At 46.8% G+C, this 12883-nt stretch overlaps 6 non-coding genes and 1 pseudogene across 6 annotated transcripts; all 7 read left to right on the top strand.

The window, feature by feature from the left end:
• Window positions 1–402: 402 nt before the first annotated feature.
• LOC130308585 (U2 spliceosomal RNA) lies at window positions 403–512 on the top strand (annotated as a pseudogene).
• A 771-nt stretch (window positions 513–1283) lies between these two features.
• On the top strand, window positions 1284–1469 carry LOC130308584 (U2 spliceosomal RNA). The gene has a single exon (XR_008857537.1). It is a non-coding gene; the product is annotated as a U2 spliceosomal RNA (small nuclear RNA).
• A 2077-nt stretch (window positions 1470–3546) lies between these two features.
• On the top strand, window positions 3547–3737 carry LOC130308573 (U2 spliceosomal RNA). The gene has a single exon (XR_008857527.1). It is a non-coding gene; the product is annotated as a U2 spliceosomal RNA (small nuclear RNA).
• Window positions 3738–5824: 2087 nt separating this feature from the next.
• LOC130308572 (U2 spliceosomal RNA) lies at window positions 5825–6015 on the top strand. Its single transcript, XR_008857526.1, has one exon. It is a non-coding gene; the product is annotated as a U2 spliceosomal RNA (small nuclear RNA).
• A 2079-nt stretch (window positions 6016–8094) lies between these two features.
• LOC130308571 (U2 spliceosomal RNA) lies at window positions 8095–8285 on the top strand. The gene has a single exon (XR_008857525.1). It is a non-coding gene; the product is annotated as a U2 spliceosomal RNA (small nuclear RNA).
• A 2086-nt stretch (window positions 8286–10371) lies between these two features.
• LOC130308569 (U2 spliceosomal RNA) lies at window positions 10372–10562 on the top strand. Its single transcript, XR_008857523.1, has one exon. It is a non-coding gene; the product is annotated as a U2 spliceosomal RNA (small nuclear RNA).
• Window positions 10563–12649: 2087 nt separating this feature from the next.
• On the top strand, window positions 12650–12840 carry LOC130308568 (U2 spliceosomal RNA). The gene has a single exon (XR_008857522.1). It is a non-coding gene; the product is annotated as a U2 spliceosomal RNA (small nuclear RNA).
• Window positions 12841–12883: the final 43 nt, after the last annotated feature.

Genomic DNA, 12883 nt, shown 5'->3' with positions numbered 1-12883 from the left:
CAGGCATGTCCTCTATGCTTACAGCTTCCCGTGGGTGTTGGTTTGATACCGTTTGGGGACAGCCAAGGAGGCATCTGCAGGCAACAAAGGTAGGTGTGTGCTTGTGTGTGTGTTTCCTATGCAGATCCTAAGCCCAGTGTCACATGCAAGTAGGAGGAGTAAGAAGGGTTCCTGGCAAATCCGGGTTATGGATTGCATTTAAAAAGGCCCCGTGGGAGTGCAATGGGCCCCTGTCTTGCTGCTTAGCAATAATGGTATGGGTTTAGGTTCTGCTGTGTGTACTGGTGGTTGACTGCCCCCCAGCCCAGAGTGTGCATGGAAAATTGTCTGGCAGCCTCCCTGACAGCAAGCAGTGATAGTGCCCATGAAGGGGACCTTGTTGGGCCCGCCCCTTTCACGGTTATCGCTTCTCGGCCTTTTGGCTAAGATCAAGTGTAGTATCTGTTCTTATCAGTTTTTCATGCCGGTGTATGGTAACGCCGGTATGGGGCTGGTGGGGATGGGTGCTGCATGGAGGATGCAGGTGTACAGGGGCTTTCCGGGGCTGGTTCTGAGGAATCAGCTCGACGGCTGCCCCGATGTGACCTGTTCCCTCCGGGTCTCGCCATGAGGCTGAGAGGGTCTAGAGCCGAGGTACTTTTGTGCCTCGGGGAGTGGTGACCCCGAGGTGCCGAAACTCACTGGGAGAATAGGCTCACTGAGTTGAAGCACGGGCACCATAATCTCTTCACCTTGTGGCACTCACCTCTTGATTCCCGGCCTTCTGGCTAGGATCAGAGAAATTTTTATAGATCCGGCCGGATGTCCGGGCAGTATATCTGCACACATTCACTTATTTATTTATTTTTTGTCTCACTGTGTCACTTTTTGCGTGTTGTGTGTTCACAGGATTGGTCAGGATGCGGTAGCCCTTCTGGGTGTCCCTCCTGGCGGTCTAGGGGAGGTGTGTGTGGCCATTAGGTTCCGCACCTCCCTGCAAACACCCCGGGTACTCCTGCTTCGGCAGGGTACCTACCGTAATCGGCTCTGCGGGCAGATACCTTGGCTAACGCTAAGGGGGATGCCGGGAGCATTTGTGGTCCCCTAGTAGCTTCGGCGAAAAGGGACATCGAACCTGGAACCTCGCAGGTACCTTTTGGTCCGGAGGCGAAGGGTAAGGTTTGTTGGGGGGCCTCTCTCCTATCGGAGAAGGGCTTGCGATAGACCGCATCCTTTGTGCACGTTTTTTTAGTGTAACACGTTTGCACTTTTTCTTGCACTTTGGGTGAATCGAAAGCACGTTCCTCGGCTTTAGATAAAAAAAAAAAAAAAAAAAATCTGTTCTTATCAGTTTAATATCTGATACGTCCCCTATCTGGGGACCATATATTAAATGGATTTTTGAGAACGGGGGCCGATTTCGAAGCTTGCTTCCGTCGCCCTATGCATTGACCCGATATGGCAGTATCTTCGGGTACAGTGCACCACCCCCTTACAGGGTTAAAAAGAAAGATTCCTACTTTCATTGCTACCTGCTTGCTGGCTAGCCAGCTAGCCAGCCCTGTGGGCCTTGCTGCTGCTGCTGCTGCTGCTGCAGCCAAAAAACAAAAGGTGCTGCTGCTGCTGCTTCTGCTGCTTCTGCTTGTGTCTGGCCGCTGTTGGAGCGTCCAGGCACAGGACTTCTGCTGCTGCTGACTAAATGGCCTCCTTAATTGGATCATTTGAGTAGCCAGCACACCTGTGCAGGTAGGGCATGACATGATAGGCAGCTGCCTTGATAGCGGGTGGGTGCTGAATGTTCCTAATTGACAAAATAAGATTAATGCTTATGAAGAAATATAAAATCTCATCCCTTCCCCAATATCGCGCCACACCCCTACCCCTTAATTCCCTGGTTGAACTTGATGGACATATGTCTTTTTTCGACCGTACTAACTATGTAACTATGTAACATAACATGGGGGGGTCTCCTGGCTGTTCACACAGGTGTGTCATTGCTGTACATTGACCATGCATTGCTTCTGTGGTATTGCAAAGGCAAAGACAAATGCTTCCAGCCATCCATTGCACTAATGGATTGGTCATCAGCTGGCTGTCTATGTCCCGCATCAATATAGACCAAAGTACAGATGGTTAGGCTATGCTATAGTGCACCTACCTGATGCATCAGAAGGTGCGAGGCCCTTGCTAAATTCTGTGCACAGACTTTGAGATCTATGCTTTAGACTGTATCTAAACCTGCTCCAACATGGACTGACATTCTGGCCTACTTTCAGCCGATGCGACTTGTCTGTCGCTGAACAGTCGCTTTTTATGTATTCAGCACCTATGTATAATGTTGTAAAAATGCTCTAGAAGCTAAAGTCGCAGAAATGTCACACATATTTGGCCTGCAACTTTCTGTGCGACAAATTCAGACAGGAAAAATCAGTATAAATCCTTAGAAAATTATCCCCCAGTGTCTCCATCTGCTGGCGGTATTGAATAAGTATTGCTGCACTGATGGGGTATGCATTAGACGAAAAAAAAGAAGAAAAAGAAGAATAATACGCCCAGAAAAGAGGCGAAAAGGAGAAAAACGTAAAAAAACGTGAAAAAAAAGTAAGAGGAAGAGAAGGGAAAAAAAGGTGGAAATGGGTTTAAAAGTGATTTCGGCGGAGAAATATATATATATATATATATATATATATATATACGCGCACACACACACATATATATAAACGTATTCTCCGTTGAGATATTGCAGCCGCTGCTGTGTCCAGGCCCAGGAGCCTTAGCACTGTGCTGTGATGTCACTCAATACCACTGACATCACTAGGTGTAAACAACATCTCTCCTTTGCTGTGTATGTGACTATGGAGCTGTTTGGTGATGTCGTCTATTATGGCCTTCATAGAAGCAACAGGAGATTGTTGCATCCATCTAGAACCCTCAGAACTACAGTGCTATGATGTCACTCACTTCCACAGGCCTTGCAGAGTGTAAACAACAACAACCCAGCTTTGTTGTGTATGTAACCATAGGGATTGTGATGTCACCTAGAACCTTCACAGCAGCGACAGCTTTATGAGGAGCATCAGCACTGCTCTGCCTGAGCAGAACCATCACCGCCATAGGTTGTCAAATAACCCGGATTTAACCCACACAGGTAAGTCCAATGGGGTGCAGGCATGTCCTCTATGCTTACAGCTTCCCGTGGGTGTTGGTTTGATACCGTTTGGGGACAGCCAAGGAGGCATCTGCAGGCAACAAAGGTAGGTGTGTGCTTGTGTGTGTGTTTCCTATGCAGATCCTAAGCCCAGTGTCACATGCAAGTAGGAGGAGTAAGAAGGGTTCCTGGCAAATCCGGGTTATGGATTGCATTTAAAAAGGCCCCGTGGGAGTGCAATGGGCCCCTGTCTTGCTGCTTAGCAATAATGGTATGGGTTTAGGTTCTGCTGTGTGTACTGGTGGTTGACTGCCCCCCAGCCCAGAGTGTGCATGGAAAATTGTCTGGCAGCCTCCCTGACAGCAAGCAGTGATAGTGCCCATGAAGGGGACCTTGTTGGGCCCGCCCCTTTCACGGTTATCGCTTCTCGGCCTTTTGGCTAAGATCAAGTGTAGTATCTGTTCTTATCAGTTTAATATCTGATACGTCCCCTATCTGGGGACCATATATTAAATGGATTTTTGAGAACGGGGGCCGATTTCGAAGCTTGCTTCCGTCGCCCTATGCATTGACCCGATATGGCAGTATCTTCGGGTACAGTGCACCACCCCCTTACAGGGTTAAAAAGAAAGATTCCTACTTTCATTGCTACCTGCTTGCTGGCTAGCCAGCTAGCCAGCCCTGTGGGCCTTGCTGCTGCTGCTGCTGCTGCTGCAGCCAAAAAACAAAAGGTGCTGCTGCTGCTGCTTCTGCTGCTTCTGCTTGTGTCTGGCCGCTGTTGGAGCGTCCAGGCACAGGACTTCTGCTGCTGCTGACTAAATGGCCTCCTTAATTGGATCATTTGAGTAGCCAGCACACCTGTGCAGGTAGGGCATGACATGATAGGCAGCTGCCTTGATAGCGGGTGGGTGCTGAATGTTCCTAATTGACAAAATAAGATTAATGCTTATGAAGAAATATAAAATCTCATCCCTTCCCCAATATCGCGCCACACCCCTACCCCTTAATTCCCTGGTTGAACTTGATGGACATATGTCTTTTTTCGACCGTACTAACTATGTAACTATGTAACATAACATGGGGGGGTCTCCTGGCTGTTCACACAGGTGTGTCATTGCTGTACATTGACCATGCATTGCTTCTGTGGTATTGCAAAGGCAAAGACAAATGCTTCCAGCCATCCATTGCACTAATGGATTGGTCATCAGCTGGCTGTCTATGTCCCGCATCAATATAGACCAAAGTACAGATGGTTAGGCTATGCTATAGTGCACCTACCTGATGCATCAGAAGGTGCGAGGCCCTTGCTAAATTCTGTGCACAGACTTTGAGATCTATGCTTTAGACTGTATCTAAACCTGCTCCAACATGGACTGACATTCTGGCCTACTTTCAGCCGATGCGACTTGTCTGTCGCTGAACAGTCGCTTTTTATGTATTCAGCACCTATGTATAATGTTGTAAAAATGCTCTAGAAGCTAAAGTCGCAGAAATGTCACACATATTTGGCCTGCAACTTTCTGTGCGACAAATTCAGACAGGAAAAATCAGTATAAATCCTTAGAAAATTATCCCCCAGTGTCTCCATCTGCTGGCGGTATTGAATAAGCATTGCTGCACTGATGGGGTATGCATTAGACGAAAAAAAAGAAGAAAAAGAAGAATAATACGCCCAGAAAAGAGGCGAAAAGGAGAAAAACGTAAAAAAACGTGAAAAAAAAGTAAGAGGAAGAGAAGGGAAAAAAAGGTGGAAATGGGTTTAAAAGTGATTTCGGCGGAGAAATATATATATATATATATATATATATATATATATATATATATACGCGCACACACACACATATATATAAACGTATTCTCCGTTGAGATATTGCAGCCGCTGCTGTGTCCAGGCCCAGGAGCCTTAGCACTGTGCTGTGATGTCACTCAATACCACTGACATCACTAGGTGTAAACAACATCTCTCCTTTGCTGTGTATGTGACTATGGAGCTGTTTGGTGATGTCGTCTATTATGGCCTTCATAGAAGCAACAGGAGATTGTTGCATCCATCTAGAACCCTCAGAACTACAGTGCTATGATGTCACTCACTTCCACAGGCCTTGCAGAGTGTAAACAACAACAACCCAGCTTTGTTGTGTATGTAACCATAGGGATTGTGATGTCACCTAGAACCTTCACAGCAGCGACAGCTTTATGAGGAGCATCAGCACTGCTCTGCCTGAGCAGAACCATCACCGCCATAGGTTGTCAAATAACCCGGATTTAACCCACACAGGTAAGTCCAATGGGGTGCAGGCATGTCCTCTATGCTTACAGCTTCCCGTGGGTGTTGGTTTGATACCGTTTGGGGACAGCCAAGGAGGCATCTGCAGGCAACAAAGGTAGGTGTGTGCTTGTGTGTGTGTTTCCTATGCAGATCCTAAGCCCAGTGTCACATGCAAGTAGGAGGAGTAAGAAGGGTTCCTGGCAAATCCGGGTTATGGATTGCATTTAAAAAGGCCCCGTGGGAGTGCAATGGGCCCCTGTCTTGCTGCTTAGCAATAATGGTATGGGTTTAGGTTCTGCTGTGTGTACTGGTGGTTGACTGCCCCCCAGCCCAGAGTGTGCATGGAAAATTGTCTGGCAGCCTCCCTGACAGCAAGCAGTGATAGTGCCCATGAAGGGGACCTTGTTGGGCCCGCCCCTTTCACGGTTATCGCTTCTCGGCCTTTTGGCTAAGATCAAGTGTAGTATCTGTTCTTATCAGTTTAATATCTGATACGTCCCCTATCTGGGGACCATATATTAAATGGATTTTTGAGAACGGGGGCCGATTTCGAAGCTTGCTTCCGTCGCCCTATGCATTGACCCGATATGGCAGTATCTTCGGGTACAGTGCACCACCCCCTTACAGGGTTAAAAAGAAAGATTCCTACTTTCATTGCTACCTGCTTGCTGGCTAGCCAGCTAGCCAGCCCTGTGGGCCTTGCTGCTGCTGCTGCTGCTGCTGCAGCCAAAAAACAAAAGGTGGTGCTGCTGCTGCTTCTGCTGCTTCTGCTTGTGTCTGGCCGCTGTTGGAGCGTCCAGGCACAGGACTTCTGCTGCTGCTGACTAAATGGCCTCCTTAATTGGATCATTTGAGTAGCCAGCACACCTGTGCAGGTAGGGCATGACATGATAGGCAGCTGCCTTGATAGCGGGTGGGTGCTGAATGTTCCTAATTGACAAAATAAGATTAATGCTTATGAAGAAATATAAAATCTCATCCCTTCCCCAATATCGCGCCACACCCCTACCCCTTAATTCCCTGGTTGAACTTGATGGACATATGTCTTTTTTCGACCGTACTAACTATGTAACTATGTAACATAACATGGGGGGGTCTCCTGGCTGTTCACACAGGTGTGTCATTGCTGTACATTGACCATGCATTGCTTCTGTGGTATTGCAAAGGCAAAGACAAATGCTTCCAGCCATCCATTGCACTAATGGATTGGTCATCAGCTGGCTGTCTATGTCCCGCATCAATATAGACCAAAGTACAGAGGGTTAGGCTATGCTATAGTGCACCTACCTGATGCATCAGAAGGTGCGAGGCCCTTGCTAAATTCTGTGCACAGACTTTGAGATCTATGCTTTAGACTGTATCTAAACCTGCTCCAACATGGACTGACATTCTGGCCTACTTTCAGCCGATGCGACTTGTCTGTCGCTGAACAGTCGCTTTTTATGTATTCAGCACCTATGTATAATGTTGTAAAAATGCTCTAGAAGCTAAAGTCGCAGAAATGTCACACATATTTGGCCTGCAACTTTCTGTGCGACAAATTCAGACAGGAAAAATCAGTATAAATCCTTAGAAAATTATCCCCCAGTGTCTCCATCTGCTGGCGGTATTGAATAAGCATTGCTGCACTGATGGGGTATGCATTAGACGAAAAAAAAGAAGAAAAAGAAGAATAATACGCCCAGAAAAGAGGCGAAAAGGAGAAAAACGTAAAAAAACGTGAAAAAAAAGTAAGAGGAAGAGAAGGGAAAAAAAGGTGGAAATGGGTTTAAAAGTGATTTCGGCGGAGAAATATATATATATATATATATATATATATATATATACGCGCACACACACACATATATATAAACGTATTCTCCGTTGAGATATTGCAGCCGCTGCTGTGTCCAGGCCCAGGAGCCTTAGCACTGTGCTGTGATGTCACTCAATACCACTGACATCACTAGGTGTAAACAACATCTCTCCTTTGCTGTGTATGTGACTATGGAGCTGTTTGGTGATGTCGTCTATTATGGCCTTCATAGAAGCAACAGGAGATTGTTGCATCCATCTAGAACCCTCAGAACTACAGTGCTATGATGTCACTCACTTCCACAGGCCTTGCAGAGTGTAAACAACAACAACCCAGCTTTGTTGTGTATGTAACCATAGGGATTGTGATGTCACCTAGAACCTTCACAGCAGCGACAGCTTTATGAGGAGCATCAGCACTGCTCTGCCTGAGCAGAACCATCACCGCCATAGGTTGTCAAATAACCCGGATTTAACCCACACAGGTAAGTCCAATGGGGTGCAGGCATGTCATCTATGCTTACAGCTTCCCGTGGGTGTTGGTTTGATACCGTTTGGGGACAGCCAAGGAGGCATCTGCAGGCAACAAAGGTAGGTGTGTGCTTGTGTGTGTGTTTCCTATGCAGATCCTAAGCCCAGTGTCACATGCAAGTAGGAGGAGTAAGAAGGGTTCCTGGCAAATCCGGGTTATGGATTGCATTTAAAAAGGCCCCGTGGGAGTGCAATGGGCCCCTGTCTTGCTGCTTAGCAATAATGGTATGGGTTTAGGTTCTGCTGTGTGTACTGGTGGTTGACTGCCCCCCAGCCCAGAGTGTGCATGGAAAATTGTCTGGCAGCCTCCCTGACAGCAAGCAGTGATAGTGCCCATGAAGGGGACCTTGTTGGGCCCGCCCCTTTCACGGTTATCGCTTCTCGGCCTTTTGGCTAAGATCAAGTGTAGTATCTGTTCTTATCAGTTTAATATCTGATACGTCCCCTATCTGGGGACCATATATTAAATGGATTTTTGAGAACGGGGGCCGATTTCGAAGCTTGCTTCCGTCGCCCTATGCATTGACCCGATATGGCAGTATCTTCGGGTACAGTGCACCACCCCCTTACAGGGTTAAAAAGAAAGATTCCTACTTTCATTGCTACCTGCTTGCTGGCTAGCCAGCTAGCCAGCCCTGTGGGCCTTGCTGCTGCTGCTGCTGCTGCAGCCAAAAAACAAAAGGTGCTGCTGCTGCTGCTTCTGCTGCTTCTGCTTGTGTCTGGCCGCTGTTGGAGCGTCCAGGCACAGGACTTCTGCTGCTGCTGACTAAATGGCCTCCTTAATTGGATCATTTGAGTAGCCAGCACACCTGTGCAGGTAGGGCATGACATGATAGGCAGCTGCCTTGATAGCGGGTGGGTGCTGAATGTTCCTAATTGACAAAATAAGATTAATGCTTATGAAGAAATATAAAATCTCATCCCTTCCCCAATATCGCGCCACACCCCTACCCCTTAATTCCCTGGTTGAACTTGATGGACATATGTCTTTTTTCGACCGTACTAACTATGTAACTATGTAACATAACATGGGGGGGTCTCCTGGCTGTTCACACAGGTGTGTCATTGCTGTACATTGACCATGCATTGCTTCTGTGGTATTGCAAAGGCAAAGACAAATGCTTCCAGCCATCCATTGCACTAATGGATTGGTCATCAGCTGGCTGTCTATGTCCCGCATCAATATAGACCAAAGTACAGAGGGTTAGGCTATGCTATAGTGCACCTACCTGATGCATCAGAAGGTGCGAGGCCCTTGCTAAATTCTGTGCACAGACTTTGAGATCTATGCTTTAGACTGTATCTAAACCTGCTCCAACATGGACTGACATTCTGGCCTACTTTCAGCCGATGCGACTTGTCTGTCGCTGAACAGTCGCTTTTTATGTATTCAGCACCTATGTATAATGTTGTAAAAATGCTCTAGAAGCTAAAGTCGCAGAAATGTCACACATATTTGGCCTGCAACTTTCTGTGCGACAAATTCAGACAGGAAAAATCAGTATAAATCCTTAGAAAATTATCCCCCAGTGTCTCCATCTGCTGGCGGTATTGAATAAGCATTGCTGCACTGATGGGGTATGCATTAGACGAAAAAAAAGAAGAAAAAGAAGAATAATACGCCCAGAAAAGAGGCGAAAAGGAGAAAAACGTAAAAAAACGTGAAAAAAAAGTAAGAGGAAGAGAAGGGAAAAAAAGGTGGAAATGGGTTTAAAAGTGATTTCGGCGGAGAAATATATATATATATATATATATATATATATATATATATATATATACGCGCACACACACACATATATATAAACGTATTCTCCGTTGAGATATTGCAGCCGCTGCTGTGTCCAGGCCCAGGAGCCTTAGCACTGTGCTGTGATGTCACTCAATACCACTGACATCACTAGGTGTAAACAACATCTCTCCTTTGCTGTGTATGTGACTATGGAGCTGTTTGGTGATGTCGTCTATTATGGCCTTCATAGAAGCAACAGGAGATTGTTGAATCCATCTAGAACCCTCCGAACTACAGTGCTATGATGTCACTCACTTCCACAGGCCTTGCAGAGTGTAAACAACAACAACCCAGCTTTGTTGTGTATGTAACCATAGGGATTGTGATGTCACCTAGAACCTTCACAGCAGCGACAGCTTTATGAGGAGCATCAGCACTGCTCTGCCTGAGCAGAACCATCACCGCCATAGGTTGTCAAATAACCCGGATTTAACCCACACAGGTAAGTCCAATGGGGTGCAGGCATGTCCTCTATGCTTACAGCTTCCCGTGGGTGTTGGTTTGATACCGTTTGGGGACAGCCAAGGAGGCATCTGCAGGCAACAAAGGTAGGTGTGTGCTTGTGTGTGTGTTTCCTATGCAGATCCTAAGCCCAGTGTCACATGCAAGTAGGAGGAGTAAGAAGGGTTCCTGGCAAATCCGGGTTATGGATTGCATTTAAAAAGGCCCCGTGGGAGTGCAATGGGCCCCTGTCTTGCTGCTTAGCAATAATGGTATGGGTTTAGGTTCTGCTGTGTGTACTGGTGGTTGACTGCCCCCCAGCCCAGAGTGTGCATGGAAAATTGTCTGGCAGCCTCCCTGACAGCAAGCAGTGATAGTGCCCATGAAGGGGACCTTGTTGGGCCCGCCCCTTTCACGGTTATCGCTTCTCGGCCTTTTGGCTAAGATCAAGTGTAGTATCTGTTCTTATCAGTTTAATATCTGATACGTCCCCTATCTGGGGACCATATATTAAATGGATTTTTGAGAACGGGGGCCGATTTCGAAGCTTGCTTCCGTCGCCCTATGCATTGACCCGATATGGCAGTATCTTCGGGTACAGTGCACCACCCCCTTACAGGGTTAAAAAGAAAGATTCCTACTTTCATTGCTACCTGCTTGCTGGCTAGCCAGCTAGCCAGCCCTGTGGGCCTTGCTGCTGCTGCTGCTGCTGCTGCAGCCAAAAAACAAAAGGTGGTGCTGCTGCTGCTTCTGCTGCTTCTGCTTGTGTCTGGCCGCTGTTGGAGCGTCCAGGCACAGGACTTCTGCTGCTGCTGACTAAATGGCCTCCTTAATTGGATCATTTGAGTAGCCAGCACACCTGTGCAGGTAGGGCATGACATGATAGGCAGCTGCCTTGATAGCGGGTGGGTGCTGAATGTTCCTAATTGACAAAATAAGATTAATGCTTATGAAGAAATATAAAATCTCATCCCTTCCCCAATATCGCGCCACACCCCTACCCCTTAATTCCCTGGTTGAACTTGATGGACATATGTCTTTTTTCGACCGTACTAACTATGTAACTATGTAACATAACATGGGGGGGTCTCCTGGCTGTTCACACAGGTGTGTCATTGCTGTACATTGACCATGCATTGCTTCTGTGGTATTGCAAAGGCAAAGACAAATGCTTCCAGCCATCCATTGCACTAATGGATTGGTCATCAGCTGGCTGTCTATGTCCCGCATCAATATAGACCAAAGTACAGAGGGTTAGGCTATGCTATAGTGCACCTACCTGATGCATCAGAAGGTGCGAGGCCCTTGCTAAATTCTGTGCACAGACTTTGAGATCTATGCTTTAGACTGTATCTAAACCTGCTCCAACATGGACTGACATTCTGGCCTACTTTCAGCCGATGCGACTTGTCTGTCGCTGAACAGTCGCTTTTTATGTATTCAGCACCTATGTATAATGTTGTAAAAATGCTCTAGAAGCTAAAGTCGCAGAAATGTCACACATATTTGGCCTGCAACTTTCTGTGCGACAAATTCAGACAGGAAAAATCAGTATAAATCCTTAGAAAATTATCCCCCAGTGTCTCCATCTGCTGGCGGTATTGAATAAGCATTGCTGCACTGATGGGGTATGCATTAGACGAAAAAAAAGAAGAAAAAGAAGAATAATACGCCCAGAAAAGAGGCGAAAAGGAGAAAAACGTAAAAAAACGTGAAAAAAAAGTAAGAGGAAGAGAAGGGAAAAAAAGGTGGAAATGGGTTTAAAAGTGATTTCGGCGGAGAAATATATATATATATATATATATATATATATATATATATATATACGCGCACACACACACATATATATAAACGTATTCTCCGTTGAGATATTGCAGCCGCTGCTGTGTCCAGGCCCAGGAGCCTTAGCACTGTGCTGTGATGTCACTCAATACCACTGACATCACTAGGTGTAAACAACATCTCTCCTTTGCTGTGTATGTGACTATGGAGCTGTTTGGTGATGTCGTCTATTATGGCCTTCATAGAAGCAACAGGAGATTGTTGCATCCATCTAGAACCCTCAGAACTACAGTGCTATGATGTCACTCACTTCCACAGGCCTTGCAGAGTGTAAACAACAACAACCCAGCTTTGTTGTGTATGTAACCATAGGGATTGTGATGTCACCTAGAACCTTCACAGCAGCGACAGCTTTATGAGGAGCATCAGCACTGCTCTGCCTGAGCAGAACCATCACCGCCATAGGTTGTCAAATAACCCGGATTTAACCCACACAGGTAAGTCCAATGGGGTGCAGGCATGTCCTCTATGCTTACAGCTTCCCGTGGGTGTTGGTTTGATACCGTTTGGGGACAGCCAAGGAGGCATCTGCAGGCAACAAAGGTAGGTGTGTGCTTGTGTGTGTGTTTCCTATGCAGATCCTAAGCCCAGTGTCACATGCAAGTAGGAGGAGTAAGAAGGGTTCCTGGCAAATCCGGGTTATGGATTGCATTTAAAAAGGCCCCGTGGGAGTGCAATGGGCCCCTGTCTTGCTGCTTAGCAATAATGGTATGGGTTTAGGTTCTGCTGTGTGTACTGGTGGTTGACTGCCCCCCAGCCCAGAGTGTGCATGGAAAATTGTCTGGCAGCCTCCCTGACAGCAAGCAGTGATAGTGCCCATGAAGGGGACCTTGTTGGGCCCGCCCCTTTCACGGTTATCGCTTCTCGGCCTTTTGGCTAAGATCAAGTGTAGTATCTGTTCTTATCAGTTTAATATCTGATACGTCCCCTATCTGGGGACCATATATTAAATGGATTTTTGAGAACGGGGGCCGATTTCGAAGCTTGCTTCCGTCGCCCTATGCATTGACCCGATATGGCAGTATCTTCGGGTACAGTGCACCACCCCCTTACAGGGTTAAAAAGAAAGATTCCTACTTTCATTGCTACC

This window comes from Hyla sarda, unplaced genomic scaffold, assembly GCF_029499605.1.
Source record: "Hyla sarda isolate aHylSar1 unplaced genomic scaffold, aHylSar1.hap1 scaffold_1480, whole genome shotgun sequence".
Taxonomy (NCBI): domain Eukaryota; kingdom Metazoa; phylum Chordata; class Amphibia; order Anura; family Hylidae; genus Hyla; species Hyla sarda.
The sequence above is the reverse complement of the archived record's forward strand: the minus strand, read 5'-3'. Positions and strand labels throughout refer to the sequence as shown.